General features: G+C 40.1%; 2 pseudogenes; one reads left to right on the top strand and one right to left on the bottom strand.

Moving 5' to 3' along the window:
- LOC118833242 overlaps nucleotides 1-17,515 on the top strand; it is a 632,463-nt pseudogene that overhangs the window by 195,711 nt on the left and 419,237 nt on the right.
- On the bottom strand, nucleotides 11,788-15,974 carry LOC118833241 (annotated as a pseudogene).

The following is a 17,515-nucleotide window of genomic DNA, read 5'->3' as shown; positions in this document are numbered from 1 at the left end:
TTGTGTTAGGCATTCAATGCCCTTCATAACCTAGCCACCTCCCATCTTTCCTATATTCTTACCCTTTACTCCCTCACACTTATTCTGTGATCTTATGACAATGGTTTCCTTCCAAGATACTCCATCTCTTGACTGCAGTCATTTTCTCCACCTATCCAACAAGCCCAGAATGGTTTTCCTTTTGTTCTCTACTGATTAATATGGTTTTTTACAATTGCAGTCAACAACTCATTTTTGACCCGAAGCCTATCCCAACATCTCTCAATTCTAGTGCTCTCCCTCTTTAAATTAATTTAAATTAATTTTGTTGTCGTTCTTTGGTTCTCCAATCAGATTGTGAGCTGGTTGAGGCATGGAAATCTTTTTGACCTTCTTTTCCTACCCTCAACACTGAGTAGAGTATGTGGCACATAGCCGGCAACAAATAAATGCTTGTTGACTGACTAATATGGTCCCTTCTATTTATTAGACCTCACCCAATTGCTCTTCCTTTTTCCCGTGTTTTGTATAGATGTGTATGTGTATATATTTTCTTGCCACGGAGGGCCTCATTTTTGTCTTTGTATTCTTAGCACTGAGAGCAGTCCCTAAAATATAGGAGGGGCTTAAGAAAGTTTTTTGAACAATTTATTGATTTTGAGTTACATAGCATGGTCTTTCGCTGACATCTGGTGTCCATTAACAATGTTGTAGTTTGTTGAATCTTTTGAGATACGCCTGCCACCTTGTGGACACTTCAGATATTACAGTTTTAGTCGGCCATCGCGTGTCCAAAACTTAGTATTACATTTTCTCCCATTTTAATACATGTTCTTGCTGGATTTGCACTTCTGAAAACTCACTTGCTCTTTAGAAAGGAACTATGGAGACAAGTGAAACCCTGGATTTATGAACTGATGCACATAATGAATTTTTTCAGTTAAAACAGGAATTCAGCCTAAATCTTCACCAGGGATGATTGGATTCATATTTAGAGGAAGAGCTAAAAAAGCCACTCCCTTTTCAATGAGATACATCAAATGGTCACCAGCCCAAAAAGAGTTCTTAGAAGAACTTTAAAAGGACTTTAAAAATCAGAGAAGAGGCATCAAGGAAAAAGTAGGAGGAAAAAAAGAGGAATATAAGAAAATCAAAATTATGAAAAGAAAGTCCACCAAAGGGAATTTGAGAATCAAAAGCTTAAGGAAGAAAATAATTCCATGAAAACTAGAATTGAGCAAGGGGAAGCTAATGGCTTTTTTAGCTCTTCCTCTAAATATGAATCCAATCTTTTCTGTCCCCATAGTGGCTGTCTATGATTGGGATCTTTCTCCTTTTGTATACATTTTTATTTTATTTTCTTTTATTTTTAGCAGCTTATTATTATAATCAAGTTCTAGTCTGGTGGAATAAGGACTGATTTCTCAAGCCTCAGGTCCTTGTTACTACTATTTTCTGAACTCTTGGGCAGTTCTCTTCCCTTCTAAGTCACAGCTAGGGCCCCAAACTGCAGTATGTCACAAATGCTCTTAGTCTCTGTGGTAACTGCAAACTTCAGATGACTTTTCTAGTCTGGAACTGAAACCAGGGATTGTACTCTCCTGTAAGTGCTCAAAGCAGGCAGGGTCCCTGCTCCTCTGCTACTTCACTAACCAGATATGTGCTAGCTCCTTTTGCCCACAGTCACAGCCCCACGATCTCATCAAGTCAGCATAGCTTAGCTTTCCTCAAAAGTGGAAAGTCCTTCAATCTGCTTCTCAGCCTTTCCAACCCCACACCATCCATGAGGAGAAAGTACCTGAGGTTGAGGCTGCCTCCCAACGCAGCTGCCCCCAGGGCTGGTTGCCTGTTAATTCTTCAGAGTCTGCCTGGAAGTGTTTGCACTTCATTCCTGCTAAACCCCCACCCCAGGTGGTCCCTTCTTTCTTTGCATTTCCTTATGTTATCTTAGGAGGGAAACATCTATTCCCCAAAGTTTATATTTCCTGCTACTCTACATTAACTCTCCTGCCATGGTCTCTCTTTTGTGGAGGAGATTAGGAGAGCCTAACTTTTTTACCTACTCTACAATCTTTCAAGAATATTACTTTGAGCACACAGACTTTAGATGAAAACCAACTGGTGGGTGATTATAATAATCCAAGCTACAAATGATGAGGATATACAGTGGCTTTGCGGGACTGAGAGAGGAGAGAAAATAACATATGTAGGAGATGTTTTGAAAGTGTAATCAGCAAGCTTTGGGAACAGCATGGATCTGGGTTGTGTATGAGAGAAAAGGAAGAGTCATAGATTTAGGGCCTAGGTGGATGTTGGTATCCTCTCTATTAATAAGGAAGATAGGAAAAGGGCAGAGTTTGTGAGGCAAGATGAGTTCAGTTTGGGGCATGTTGAGCTTCATGTAAGAGAACAAGCATTTGGTAAGTGCCTGTAATGTGGCAAGCATTATTCTAAGTATTTAGAATAAGCAGCAATTCAATTGGTCCTCATAAAAAACACTGTGAAGTAGATATTGCTATTATCTTCATTGCATATTTGAGTTAACTGAGGCAGACAGAGGGTAGGTGACTTACCTAGGCTCACACGGAAAGTATTTAAAGCCAGATTTGAAATCAAGTTTACCCCCCCCGCCAGGGCCACCTAGCTGTCTACAGGACATACATTTTGAGATGTCCAATGGGTACTTGGAGTTTGATACTAAATTTCAATGGAGAATGTTAGTAGATCTCAGGATCCTCAGCAAAGAGATGATTATTCAATGCATTTGAGGAGATGAGGTCACCAAATGGAATACTACAGAAGGAAAGGAGCAGAAGGCACAGGACAGAGCCTTGTGGGACACCCATGTGAGCCTGACCTGGATGAAAAACTTGCAAAGGATTGTGAGAAGGTGTGAATAGATAGACAGGAAAAGAACCAAATGAGAAATATCATGAAAATGGAGATGGAAGAGAGTGTCCAATAGAAGAAGGTGACTGAACGTGTCAAAATGGACAGAGAAGTCAAGAAGGATTAGGACTGGGAAAAGGCCATTAGATTTGGCAATTAAAATAGGTTTAGTAACTTAGGGAAGAGCATTGTCCATTCAATGATATGGTCTAAGCCAGACAATAAAGAGTCAATATGAGAGTAAGTAGAATAGAAGTGAAGACATCTATTGCAGACAAGTCTCAAGGAGTTTAGCCACAAAAGAAGGGGAGAAATTGTAAGATGGAGGAAGAAGTTTAATGGACCAAGTGAAGGTTTTTCAGGGATTGGTGTGGAGACACCGGCATCTGTACCAGCATTCCTGCCATCAAACTGTGTTCTCATTCTCCCACAGCCTTCCCCCTACCACATGGCACTGCATTTTGAACAGATCTGTCACATTGTATTTTTATCTGTCAATGGCTTCAAATATATGGATGTTATCTTCTCTCTCAACTCTCTCTCCACCCAGGGGTTACTTTCAGTCCCTAATACAGTCTTAGGAAGAACCTCAGAGGCCTTCTATTTCCCCCTCCTCCCAAATATCCAGGTAAGGAAACATGCCAAGGGAAATAGAATAAGTTCTCCAATTACATATTATAAACCTATAGCTATACGGAACATCCCAGGCCATCAAGTTCAAAGCTCTGTATCTAAAGTGGAAGAGACTGAAGCCAAAAACAGTGTCTGAGGTAGGATTGGACCTCAGGTATTTTGTCTCTAGTATTTAGTGATGTTTTTCTTTTCTGAACTTCTACATCTGAAACCTAAGGAATTAGTCTCTTTGATTTTTCTTCTTCTCTGACTTTCATGTGTATTCCCCACCTCATCATTATGTAACATTACAAAAGTTCAAGAGATATACTTCTGGGTAATTCAATCATTTCATTATTGACCCATGTGTTAGAAACAGTCTTTATTTTTATTCTTTTATCATGTTACTTGGCACACTGACGTGTATGCCTGTTTGCAAATGTGTTGAGCTAGGTCAGGAGGAGATATTAATTTTTTGCCAAACAGTGGGAGACAAAAATCTGTCTGAGAAAACCAGGGCAATAGCACTACCATGTCCCCTAGGTCCCCTCTGGCGCATGTGTGAGCATTAGACGATATGTGTTGTTTCAGTGTTAGGATACCTACAGAGCCTTTCCACCATGTTTGAGGCTGCACTGGTCATTTTTAGAGGCACCGATATGATGTAACCTAATCGTTTATGCAAATCCTTTCAAACTTCTCAAGTCATCAAAAGGAAAAGGCGGCTTCAAGGTATTCACTTCTTCAACACAGGTTTTATGTAGACAGGAAGCCAAAAAATTCCTTTCAGGCCAACAAGTATGGCTTGAATGTTTACTAGATCAGCTTTATATTTTGGGTGAAATTCTATTCCCCTTCCACTTCAGTCTTAGAACAACTAGAGAGAGGAGAGTATAGGAGGCAGCAGGATTGAGTGGCCACATTTCTGAACTTTAGAGATACAAATACCTGAGTTCAAGTCCAGCCTAAGTACCCAGCTAGCTGTGGGATCTCAGGCAAGTCTCATCAGCTTACCTAGCAACAGTCTTTTCATCCATAAATTGAGGGGGTTTAACTACATTACCTAGGACTTCCCACCCTGGTAATATCTTTAGTATGGAATGGGCAAATCACTTCCATGCTCTGGGCCTCAGTTTCCTCATCTGTATATTGAGAGTCTCAAAGATGATGACTCTGAGGCCCCTGGTAGGTATAGACCAGTGATGTTTAGAATAAATAGCAACTCACTTTACCTCCCTGGGCCCCAGTTTCCTTTTCTGGATAATTGGGAGAAAGGATTATTAATAACCAATGATTTGAGTAGATCCAGAGCTCCTCCCTTTTTTCTAAAACACTGATTTCATAAGTTTATTCTCCTGAAGGATATTACTGATAATAAGATTAGACTAACTTAACATTCTTGTTTAGACCCCACCAAGGTGGGGAAGCCATTGTGCTCTACCCTGGTTTGAGTGAGTATAAATTCTTTGAATAGATTACCCAAGCCTGGGGATAACTTTGAAGTTAATTCCATAATCAGAGTTCATTTAATATGGCCATCTCCTCACTGTAACATTCATTCTTTCATTGTTAGCCAATCAGTGTTGACTGCCAGCCTCAGGAACACCCCCCTTCCACATGGGCATTTAAGACTTTAGCTCATTGCCCTTGTTGACCTGCAAGTTTGGTTAATGGAGGCAAACAGGCTAGATGATATGTAAATGCATATTGTTTCTTCCCTTAAATCTGGCCGCATACATATATGTATGGAACCAGACAAAATCGGACTGTCTAAATAAAAGAATGAGAAGGCTTACATACATTTCAGGACAGCCCCAACTCAGCATATCTGTGTCACTCAAAGTTTATGTTGTCCTTGTATGTTTAATCACAGGATAAGAAAGGAATTTCTTAATTTGATAGGTTGTAAATACAATAAGAAAGTTGACAAAATGTCCATTGAAATTACAATCTAGGACATATGTATTTTCTTTAGCATTAACTTACCATAACATAGTATATGTCTATAAAATATTAAGATAAGTAAAATTCCCATTATTCAAGATAGTGTTTCAAGATAAGTGTCTCATCTTTAATGGTCACAGAAAGAAGACAGAATGCTCTTAAGTTAGCCCCATCTGGGCTTGTTGACATAGGAAGAGGACAAAGAAGCTGTTAGGTCCATGCTTTGTTTCTGGTTGATTAGTTCACGCTCTGGCCCTTACTGAAATTATTAAATTGATATTAAATCATTGTCACCATCATTGTCTTTGTTCTAAGATGGAGACCATTCTGACATTGAAATGCTGGTATTATTTATAAAATGATTAAATTACTTGGAAATAATATTTTTCAGATCTTTTGAAAGGCTTCACATAATGATGGGGTTGGAATATATGACCTCTGAAATCCCTTGGATCCATCCTTCTAGAACTCTGATCCTGTACCCTCATTTAGGAGATTAAAACAATGGCTGAAGAGGGAGGGAACCATGGCCCCTGGTGGAGACCACACTTTTTAGAAGATTGACAGTGACTGAAAGAAGAGAGAGACAGCTTTGTTCAGAATGGAGGACCAAAGTGAGAGGTGATGAAAACCTGGTGCAAAGACAGGAACACTGGAACTGAAGTTAGAGAAGCCAGATTCCAATTGAAGCTCTACTACTATCTACAATGCCTATAGCACACATTTCTTTTACTAGGTGATTTTGCATAACCATGCAGGGCTAACAATGTTGCTAAATATCTCTAGGACATAAGAAAGCCTCCCCCTATGGTAACATCTTAATCTAACTTTTGATATATATTTCAGAAACTTCCACCAAAGCAAATTTTTGTGTATTACTTTCTCCAAAGTTTTGCTCTTGGAATGGGCAACATTAATAGTTCTCCCTGGGACCAGGTGCACTTTAGCTAAATTCTGTACAATGTTCTCTTTACTTCTATTTCATCTTAACCTTCATCATTCTCTTGTAACAGAATTAGAATTGAAATAAGCCCTTGGAATGTTGGTGATTTAATCTGAATTCCTATTTACTCTGAAGGATTTTCTTTGGCTACTTTTTGCCTGTTTTCACAGTGATTGAGTTGTCTCTTTATAAAATTGATTAACATATTTTTTTTAAATGGATCAGAATGTAGTACTAGGATGTGGATGCGAAATGGAAATAACATTCATCTCTCCAGAAACTATTTTCTGACTTAAACTTTTTCATACACTGCAGTATTCTTTGTGGCCAGGAGAAGTCAGTGAAAGACTGTCCTATTTTCCTAAATGGCAAGGAAATGGTCAACAAGTACAGTATTTCTTAACCACCTTTTCCACATGAGGTCAAAGACAAGGTTCTGGGGATACAAAAACAATAACTCAGTAGCCTCTGCCTTCCCGGAGCTTAAGTCCTATTGGTGAAGACAACATGTACGTAAACAATTATGTATAAGATATAAAGAAAATATAAGTTGTTTGGGAAAAGGCGTCTATAACTTTTTTTTTGGCAGGAGGTGATATTTAGGAATGCCCTTAAGCAGGATGAGGCAACAAGTTAGGTGAGCTTCAAAGGAAACTAGGGGATTGGAAGAGGCAAAGAGAAGGAGAGAATGAATTTCAGGCAAGGGGACCAGCCTTTGTAAAGGTTTAAAGAACAGACATGAAATGTGGTGCATGAAGAACAGCAACAAGCCAAATAAGCCTGGATCTTAGAGTACACAAAGTGGAATAATACAGGATTACATCAAGTAGTTACGTTTTAGGTGTTTACAAAATGTAATAAAAGACAGAGTTTGTTCGCTTTGATACTAGAGGTACCAGTGAGCCACTGTAGCTTTTTGAGGTTGGGATGGACATGATCAGAACCAAGCAGCAAGAATATCCTTCAGTAGCTGAGGGGAGGATGGAACTGAGAGGGGGACGACCTGAGGCGGGGAGACCACTTAGGAGACTGTTGTAAAGGACAAGAAGAGAAGAGATGAGGTTTGTGAGTGGAGGGATAAAATGCAGGTCTGAGGTATTGGTCATGTACTTATTTTAAAACTCTGCCACTGATTAGATATGGGAGCTGAGGAAGAGTGAGGGTCCTGGAATAGACAGATAGACGATATATAGATCACGGAGGCAGAAAAGTATGTTCTGGCATAAACCTTTCCAGATATTGTGATCTCCCTTTCAGACACAGCAAGTCAGAGAAATACTGAACTATTTGCCTCAATGGCAATAACACGTGTAATCATAGACAGATACATAGATTGACTGAGAGTTAGATACATACATAAGAGCCTATTGTAAAATTTTTATTCTGCACCCTTACACTTTAAAATTTGGCTAATGCTGCACATCTGGGCTTTATTTATTTTATGAATTATGAATTTTAAGCACTCACAAGGATCCACCTGAAAAGCCAGACAGTTACATAGATAGATAGATAGATAGATAGAAAGGTAGATAAAGCCTTGGCAGTTATTTGTCACGGGCTTCCGAAGCCTCGTAACTTTCCCCGGGTTTCCCCCCAAGCCCCAGGCCTCTGCCTAAGCAAAGGGCCTGATCTCGCGGACAATGTACGGGGCGGGAGCCGAACAAGATGGTGAATGACTCCGTTTATTATTTCAGCAAGCAGCACATTTATACCTTTAGTGACGTAGGTACTCTCTTTGGTTAGTGGGTGAAAGACAGGTAAAGCTAATACACCTGGGTCCTAGTACCACCCTGACTCCGCCTATTCTCCTCCCCTTCTCTTCCCGCACTACCCAAAACTCCCTGCGGGCAGGCAGTCCAGGCAAAGACCGGAAACTCCATGTGGTCAGGCAGCCGGAAGTTCCACATGCTCTGCCAGAGAGCCGGAAGTTCCACGTGGTCTGGCAGGTCCGACCTGGAATCGCTAGGGAGGCAACAAAGGCGAGACCCTTCCTCCTGGCTCCACCCACATCCCAAAGCCCTGAGTCTATCTCGGCAGGCCCCTGGGCCTGGAGGTCTGGGGAGGACAGGGCTCAGCTCTAACTCGGCCCTTAACAGTTATTGAGTGCTTACTTTGTACCAGGTACTCTGCTAAGTGCTGAATTCAAAAGTACAAGTAAGAAAAAACAGCTGCTTCCCCAGTAAGCTTCTATTCTAGTGAGAGAAGAGACCAGAACTCAGAGAAAATTGAAAACTGATAGTAGAGAAAAGTTTACAGCTGGTGACTAGGAAATGAGTTGGAGCATTGGTTCTGGGCAAGATGATGTATAAATGTTATACCAGAAGCGAGTGAGACACACCACAGAGTATAAGTTTTAAGTGGAGAATTTATTTAGCTGGCGGCCATTGGGGTCTTCCCAAATCAATGGCAACGTTTGAAGCAAAAGGGTAGTTTAAATAGAGAATACAGGATTCAGTGCTTAATTATCTCTTGAAATGTCATTTTGCAGACTCAGCACACCTGTGTTATTTCACTTTTTATGACCATGATACAATAAGAGGAACCTCCTGAATAGATTGTAAATACAACATATCAGATAGCTGACAAAGTGTCAACTGAAATTACAACCCAGGATCCCTGTGTCCATCTTGCCGTAACTCACACAACAAGGAAGGTTCAAGATAAGGCAGAAGCCATATAATTCAAAAGAATATCTGGGGCTGAGGCTTTCATCCTTCAAGGCCATAGGCAGACACCGAGGGATGCTCCAGCTGGGTTTGTTGACACAAGATAGAGACGTCTCTCAGCCCGCTCAGGAAAGAAACAGAGATTGCTAAGCATCAGGCCCTTCCCTTGGACATACTCCATACTCCCAGAACAGTCATGGGGTGGGGGGGATGTCAAGGACACCCACTGAACGCCAAACGGCAGGAACTAAGTCTGATTTTCTTACACAAACTGGGGTTTTTTTAGTTAGGGGGTGGGGGCAGGGTTTTTCTAGCAATAGCTGGCTGTTCAGGTATCACATAAGTTCCCTTACCGGCTGAGGTCTTCCAGGGTGGAGCTCGGTGTGGCTGGAAAGGTGGTGCTGTCCCAGACATTGATGGGGAAGTTAGAAGAGAGAAGAACTTCAGGGGGATCATGTTGTCTTGTGAGTCTTTATCATGAACATGTTGAGTTTGAAAGAACCATTTCAAATAGTAGGCATCAGTTTCTGTCTTGTTCAGCCTTTTCCTTTCCTTTTGTAAGGAAGTGGAAGGATTTTCCCAGCACTGAGAAATCCTGTGTGGAACAACGATTTTGGTACCCTCCTCAACATGGTCTGAGAGGCCCCAAAGGAGAGGCTGTTTTTTTTCTAGCCTAACTTTTGTATTTTCAAGAAGGGCTTATTTCAGTTAGATCTATTGGCAGGTAAGTAGAAGCAACAGCAGCAGCAGCAGCAGTTGTGGTAAGCAGCAGCAATGCCGATGATAATAATAATAGCTCTGATTTATACATTGTTAGCACAATGATTAACGTCAGTAAAAACCACAAGTCTGAAAGACTGAAGTTGAATGGTAACACTGCCTCTTATCAGAGAGGACGTTAACTTAAATGCAGAGAGATGCATACATTTTCAGGCATTACTAATGTGGGGATTAGTTTTGTGAACTATGCATGTTTGCAAGGAGAATTTTTGTTTATGTTTGGTTAAGTGGAGAGGGGAGAGACATAGTTGGAGATATTTATAAATGCTTATATATAATATATCACATTTTATGTAATAATAATAAATTGTATATGTCCATATATATGTATATATACATGTGTATATGCTTAAAAACTAAACATATCCTTTAGAATCTATGGCATATTCTTTCATATCTTTGGCTTGTTCATTTCACTCCTGTAATTCCATTTTAGAGGTAAAAAGAAGTCACAGACCGTGCAGGTCAGCAGTCCTTCTGCCACTTAAAGCCTCAGAGTTGCCTGGAGCACCGATAGGTTAAGTCGCCTATCCAATGTCACAGAGGCAGTGTGCCTGAGTCAGGACATGAACTCAAGTCTTCCTGACTTTGAGGTTGGCTCTCTCCTCATTATGAAAAACCACATATGATTAAATTTTACTCATGGTAAGGCTTCTTCCTATGAGAAGGAATTTGTAATATTTTCAGTAATTTTTTGTTGCTGTTTTCTTGCTTCACTATAGAATCCCATGTATCCCTCCCCATCTGATATGAGTGTTTTTAGAGAAGAAACAGAATTATCGTAATTGACTGAAACATTGAGAAAGTCTAAAACCATGTGTAGTATGTAACACCTGTGGACCTCCCACTTCCACAATGGGGTATGTTGGCGATGTCTTTCTCATGTCTCTTCATTCCAGTTTGTCCTTCCTGATCTTTATAATTTTGTTAGATTCACTTTTGACCTTTTGGTGTATCAGTCTTTCCATTTATACTGTTGTTGTTACTGTGTATATTGGGTTTTTTCATCTACTTTACTTTGCAACAGTTCACGTAGATCTTTCTAGTGCTTCTCTATATTCATCAGACTCATCATTTCTTACAGTCCGGTAATATTCCATTACGTTCGTATACAAAAATTTATTTCTCCATTTCTTATTTGATAGTCACCTGTTTGGTTTCTAGTTCTTAGCCATCACCAAGTGCTACTATAAATACTGGGGAGCGTGTCAGGACCTTTTGTTTATTACTGAGGGCTTCCTTGGAGTATGAGCATAACTATAGTCCCTGCTTCAAAGTGTAAGGAGATTTTAGTCACTTCATTGGCATAATTGCAAATTACTTTCCAAAATAACTATACCATTACACAACTCCACCAGGAATGTATTAGTGTTCCCATCTTCTGGCAATCCTTCCAATATTACTGCCATTTTTATCATTTGTACCAGCTAGCGCTATATGAAGTAAAGCCTCTGCATTACTTTAATTTGAATTTCTCTCATTTTTAGTGATTTGAAGCATTTTTTCCATGGTTGGAAGTACTTTGCAGTTATTTGGAAAACTGTTTTATTCAAACTCTATGATCAGTTTAGGAATGATTATTAGTTACATGTATATAACTTTATGCATAATTATATATTATCAAATTTCTCTGATAAGGGTTATGTATCCAAGATATATAAAATGTATGTATATATGAAGTATATAATACAACATAAAACAAATGGAATACTTTATATAGCTTGATTACCTAACCTATTTTGCCCTACAAGAAAATAAGGGGAAATAGAGTAAGGGAAGGGGGATGGAGGCGATAGAAGCAAGGGAAGAGATGGGAAAGGGACAATCAGAATACATGCCATCTCACCCTGGGGAAGAAGGGAGAGATGGGGAGAAAATTTGTAACTCAAAATCATGTGGAAATGAATGTTGAAAACTAAAAATAAATTTATTCATTTTAAAAAAGACTAGGTTGGCAGGTGTTGTACAGAATATTCATTTAGCCTTCTCAGTGTTCTTGGCAGATTTTGTGACCTTGCCAGCTCCAGCAGTCTTCTTGTCAACTGCCTTGATAGCACTACCTGCAACAATCTTCCTTGTATCATGCACAGCAAAGCAATCCACAGGAGGATAATCAGAGAAGCTCTCCACACACATGGGCTTGCCTGCAACCATGTCAATGATGGCAGCTTCACCAGATTTCTGAAATTTAGGGTTATCTTCTAGTTTCTTTCCAGAACATTGGTTAACCTTCTCCTTCAGTTCAGCAAACTTGCAAGCAATGCGAGCAGTGTGGCACTCCAGAACAGGTGCATAGCCAACACTGATGTGGTCTGGATGGTTTAGGATAATAATCTGTGCGGTGAAACCAGCTGCTTCCATAGGTGGATCATTCTTGCTGTCACCACCCACATTACCATGATGGACAACTTTGACAGGCACATTCTTGACACTGAAACCAAAGTTATGTCCTAGCAGAGGCTCATTGAAAGCTTCATGGTGCATTTCAACAGACTTTACTTCAGTTGTAACATTGACTGGAGCAAAGGTGACTGCCATGCTTTGGTTCTAAAACATCAGTTTCTACTTGGCCTACAGGTATAGTACCAATACCTCCAATCTTGTAGACATCTTGGAGGGGTAGATGAAGGGGCTTGTCAGCTGGACGAGTTGGTGGCAGGATGCAATTCAAAGATTCAAAGAGTGGCATTGCCATCCTTACGAGTGACTGTCCATCCCTTGAACGAAGGCGCATTAGAGCTTGGCTCCAGCATTGTCACCATTTCAACCTGAAATTGGCATAAAAGCTACTGTGTCAGGGTTCTAGTCAATTTTCTTAATATCCATACTGACTTCCTTGACAATTTCCTCATATCTCTTCTGGCTGTAGTGGGGCTTGGTGGAATCCATTTTGTTTACACCAAGAATCAATGGTTTTATACCTAGTGTGTAGGCCAGAAGGGCATGCTCATGGGTCTGCCCATTCTTTGAGACACCAGCTTCAAATTCACCAACACCAGCACCAATGCTCAGGACAGCACAGTCAGCCTGAGATGTGCCTGTAATCATGTTCTTGATAAAGTCTCTGTGTCCTGGAGCATCAATAATGGTCACATAGTACTTGCTGGTCTCAAGTTTTCACAGGCAGATATCACTAGTGATACCAAGCTCATGCTCAGCCTTCAGTTATTCCAAGACCCGGGCTTATTTGAAGGAGCCCTTTCCCTTTTCAGCAGGCTCCTTCTTGAACTTCTCAATGGTTCTCTTATCAATTCCACTATGTTTGTAGATGAGGTGGCCAGTAGTGGTGGACTTGCCAGAGTCTATGTGTCCAATGACAACATTGTTAATGTGAATGTTTTCCTTGCCCATTTTTGTGGAGGTTTAGTGATGTTTTTCACAACACTTATGTTCTAGAAGCAAACCTGTTGTGAAAAAGCAGAAAGGTAGATTTTTATGAATTATAAACCAATAATCAATTAAGACAAGTTAATTAAAACAAAGCAATTAACCGGGATACAAAATTAGGTAATGTTATTTCTAATTGGAGGAAAGATTATGGACTTTACAAATTTGAAGGGGGAGAGTGAACGGGTACAGTTCCCTGAAATCAGAAAAAGTGATGTTCCACTCCCCACCCTCCCCCCGGATCTGCCAGTTGTCTTTATTTAATCAAAGGAACATGGAAACTATAACTTATTGACCAAATTGGACCTATTTTTCAAATAAGACATGGTTTCCTTAAGATTTGTGAAAAAAACTCCTTGCATTGGCATAATCTATCTCCTTGATTAAGGGCCTCTAAGTAGCAGGTGGAGGGGTCCAGCTTTGCAGCCACACAGAACTGAGCTCCAACAATGCAATAAAGTTTTCTGACAATTATCATAACTGAAGAAAGATTTCTCAGAAGACAGAAATTGAAATACATCCAAGGGAACTGATGTACCTGTGCAATTGGGTCAAAGATGGCATCAATTCCCATTATCACTTGCCTGAAAACCCTCATTAATGATAGTGGTAGCAGTAGTGGTAATAGTGGGGATTAAAGTGAAGATTAAATACATCCATGAATGTACAAATAAATGCCCACAAACTGAATTTGTTTATGGCATACATGAACCTCAGGACCCCCTCCTGCTAGGCTCAGGCCCCAGCTGCTCCTAATCCAACTTTTACTCATGTGGCCCTCGCTATGCCAGAACATGAGCACAGTACACATGCTGATTGATGAGCAAAGATTGCTACTCAACATATTGTCCATACTCTGACACCAAATGATGAACTGGTACTAGCAAAATGGGTCCAACAAATGGCTGGCCATTTGGGGTCCAGGCCACATACTGGTGGGCACAACATTGAATTATTAGCATCTCTCATTAATTGTTAAAGCAAGTAGCAGAGGAATGTTACATGTGTCAATTAGAAAAGGAACAAACTGTTCCTAGGGTAGTAATTGGGGAAATAGCAAGGGGAAAAGTTCCAGCCCAAATTTGGCAGATAGATTATATTGGCCCACTACCCCAAGATAAAGGATGCAAATTTATATGTACTTATGTTGACACCTATTCAGATGTTCTAGTGGCTTGTCCTTATAAGAATGCAACCCAGAAAAACACATGTAAAAATCTGGATATTATGATTCTATATTATGGAACCCCAATGCAGATTCAAAGTGACAATAGGTCACATTTCAAAGGCAATGAGATAAAGAGATATTGTGTATTAAACAATATACAATGGATATATCATATTCTCTATTATCCATAACCATCTGGGTTAATAAAAAGAATGAATGGATGGTTGAAAAAAAGTTAAGAAAGTTAAGTTCTCATGATTTGTACCAACATTGGAAGGATAATTTGTTCACTGCTTTGCATCATTTGAATAATTGACCGTGAGGGGGAAGTACACCTCCAGCCAGAAGGGTGACCCCAAATCTGCAAATTAGAAAACAGCAGACACATAAGATCTCAAATATTGATTATTGGATTGTGAGAGAAGATGTCCCACCACTGTATCCCAGAATACCTTGTTTGGCAGGATATGATTTACGTTGTTTAGATGGTTTTTGGTTGGATAGAAAAAGAGATAAGAAACGTTTCTATTGGATTATGTGTGAGAATCCATAAGAAACATTTTGGACAGATATTACCTAAATTAGGATTAGCAGCTCAGGGAATACATGTATTGGCTGGAGTGATAGATTCTAGTTATCAAGGAGAAATTACTATGACACTCCAGAATTTGGGTGAAGAACTTAGACAGTTTTTTTAAAAATGATAGACTAGTTTGAGTGATTATTATTCCTTGCAAAGCAATGCCCCTTGTGAAAACTGACCCTCCTTCTAAAATAAATAGCAGAGGAAAGGAAGGGTTTGGTTTTATGGATAGAATAAATTTGGGAGCTAAAGTATGGATAAAGTGGAAGCTGGAAGATGGTACAAAGGCTGCGGAAATTATAGCACATGGGAAAGATAATATTGTAATGGTTGTTTATTCAGGAATAGATCATTTCAAAATTGTACCCTTCACTCATGTATTCTACTGTGAATGAGGGTATGATAGTCTCTTTGTTTCTTTTGGACTTTTGTCTGTTAAATTTGTTTGCTAGATTTGTTTCCTGCAGGCTTAGTACCATCCACCTGCAGATGGCTGATTGCTTAAGCTGGAAGTCATCCTTGGACCTCTCCGTGAAAGTGATGTGCCACCCTGGACATGGTGGTGACCAAGCATCATATGCCAGCTAAAGAACTGACCTCTCAAATGGGACTCTTGGGGCAGGGATAGATCTATGTCTAATTTCAGCAGGAAGAAGCTATGGAGGATGAGAACTTCCCCCCTCACCCCAAATTTTTGAGCCCCCTTTGTTCGAGGGGAGAATGATGACATTGTTTTATATGCTTATCTTGTGTTATGCCTGATATATTATTGTGTAATGTTCTGTTGACACCCATTATCCCAAAATTCCCATTGACCTATGTAATGGATAGGAAAGATCTTGGGGCCAAAATTCATAGTAATTTAGATTTGAAAATATTTCCCACCCATTAATAGGCCTTATTACCTTCTTATGTCACAGGAAGCCTTCGTTGCATGTGGTCGTGGGAGCTTGCTGACAGGAAAAGGAAATTGTGTCACAGGAAATGCTGAGAGAGAAGTTACTACAGTTAGAGATGAGGAAAAGAAAGCAGACCTGTAATAACTGTGTGGTAAGTTTGCTTGTTGGTGGCTAGATTATAGCAGGGAGTGTAAGGCTGTGGAATGGAATGGTTCTCTGTTGTGGTATTGCATATAGAATTCTTTGCTGCTGTGATGCATTGGGCATATTGGTTTCAGGATCTGGTCCTCTGGTGCCTGAATAAATGGTTTACTTCATCTACCTTCTATGTGGAGAGTATTGTATAATTTGTGATATGGAACCATGTAGGCATTTTGACAATTATCATCTATATTGTGTTTATTGCCTTGCTGATAAGCCCTCCTAGAAGGAGTTTCGTATAGTGAGCTTCAATAACTTTTCCTTGCTAGTGACTACACTATGTGTAAGTCATGGGCCATGAGATCATGAAACACATTTACAAGAATACCAATTACTTGGAATTACTTGGGAGGTATAAGCTCTTCAAGACCCCTACAATTGCCAAGGGAATTTAAATACAAAACACTTTAAGCCTGTTGGACTCTGGACATCTCATAACCAATCATGAGGAATTTTTTTTAGTTTTTTTTATATGATTAACATTCATCACAACATTGCTATCTCAATTATTTTCTATTGCAAGAATAGAAAGAAGCCTCCTGAGTTGTAGTAATATGAGTTATAGTAATATGAACAGGAGAGACCAGCTAGGATAGTAGAGTAGCAGGAAGAAGTAGGGGCAATCTCACCACCATAATTGCACCAAAAAGACATAGAAAGTGTTCCAGACTGAGTAGTGAGTGGGGAATACAAGAACAAATTCACACTAAGTCATTCTAAAGCTCAGGTCAGAATTGGTCTAGGGACAGTAGTGAGAGGCTCCAACCATTATTAAACTATGTAGAACTTTCTAACGTGAGAGCTCTGTGAGAGCCCGGGTGAGAAGAGATAATTCTCAGGCCTAAACAAAGGGCCTGCCCTTATTCAGGTAGAAGTGTTGTGGTCCCACTGGAAGGTGTGCTATTTGTTACTCAAGGCTACTCAGGGCTACATCACAGAGCCTGGCAGGGACCTGGGATTAGGAGTGGCAGTCTAAGACAAGCAGTCTTCATGGACCCTAGACTTTGTCCTCATTGAGGAACATGTATAGAAGCAAGCAGGAAATCAGGTTTAGAGATGCCCTGACCCTAGCATCATGTCAGGTTCAGAGAACCAGTGCCCAATTATTCTTAGGGGCTGCCACTGAATAACTAAAGCAAGAAAGGCAGTCCAAAGGGGATCCTAAAGTTCTCTCACTTTGAACCTGTAGATTTTTCCAGCCACCTGATAGAGGGTTGAGTCCAGTAGGAGTTAAATTAGATTGAAAATCAAAACCAAAATCAGTAAATTTCAGAGCTCATACCAACTGTGCATTACTCAGAACTACCCAGATCAGTTAGCTTTGAGAATAAGGAAAGTCTGCAGGTGTTGTCCCTGATAGACTGGAATAACACAGTACTCAACACCCCAAGAAAGCAACAGCAGCACCCAAGGGGACACAAGATGCCCCAGGCATTCTCTCCTCAAGTCCAGAGAGCCAAGCAC

The sequence above is a fragment of the Trichosurus vulpecula genome, assembly GCF_011100635.1.
Source record: "Trichosurus vulpecula isolate mTriVul1 chromosome X unlocalized genomic scaffold, mTriVul1.pri SUPER_X_unloc_6, whole genome shotgun sequence".
Classification (NCBI taxonomy): domain Eukaryota; kingdom Metazoa; phylum Chordata; class Mammalia; order Diprotodontia; family Phalangeridae; genus Trichosurus; species Trichosurus vulpecula.
Note: the sequence above shows the minus strand (reverse complement) of the source record. Positions and strands in the feature narration are given on the sequence as shown.